Genomic DNA, 958 nt, shown 5'->3' with positions numbered 1-958 from the left:
AGAAAAAAAAAAAAAAAAAAAAAAAAAAAAAAAAAAAAAAAAAAACATCTCATGTAAAATTATTAGTGTACTATTTTTTCGGGTTAAAGTTTGCTACAAATATTTTACACAATTCAATATATACCCGAATATTCATTATCAATATTATGTTGATTTATGATAATGACCGTAAAAAATAAGAAACAAATAGAAAATATTGAAATCAACATGCCTCATCAAGTATAAAGCATGTATTGTCTGCCAAAGATAGATTAAAATGTTGTTTTAATCCATGGCCAAACATATTGTTAAACTAAAAAAAATTGACATCTCTCTTATACATAAATTCATGTATTATCTTTAAATTCTTAAATACGCTACTGAAATTTTAGTTTGTTTGATCACCATTGCCATGACTCGATGGCGGCGGAGGAACACTACGACTTAAAGAAGTTACAAATGTATCAGTTGACGGTGGCGGTAAATAAGGAGCGAACTGAGTCAGATGGCAGAGCTTAGTCACAGTTGTACAAAATTTTCGGAGAACAAAATTGAAACCTTACAAAATTACAACCATCCCTTATTTCGACACAAAATCTTGTGTTTGAACTATGCTTAGTTTTGAATCATTATATCTCTTGACAAACAATTCAACTTTGAATCACAAATTGAAATCTTAGTTTGTTTAACCATCGCTGCCAAGGCTTAGTGGCGGAGGAATACTTCACTTAAAATAGTTACAAATGTATCAATTGTCGTTAGCTATAAAGGAGTATGAACTATGTCGACAGTTTTGGATTGTAAAATTGTCGAAGAAAAAAAATGATATCTTACAAAGTTACAACCCTAGCTTATCTTTGTGGAGTTGAAATTTTCATTTTTTTTATTTCGAAAAAAAAAAATTTTACGCTATGGGAATCCACTCTCTTATTGCTATATGTATGGAAGAGAGAGAAATGACTTTTCAATTAGACACAAT

Source organism: Cucurbita moschata, unplaced genomic scaffold (assembly GCF_002738365.1).
Source record: "Cucurbita moschata cultivar Rifu unplaced genomic scaffold, Cmos_1.0 Cmo_Scf00058, whole genome shotgun sequence".
Classification (NCBI taxonomy): domain Eukaryota; kingdom Viridiplantae; phylum Streptophyta; class Magnoliopsida; order Cucurbitales; family Cucurbitaceae; genus Cucurbita; species Cucurbita moschata.
This window is presented reverse-complemented; position numbering follows the sequence as displayed.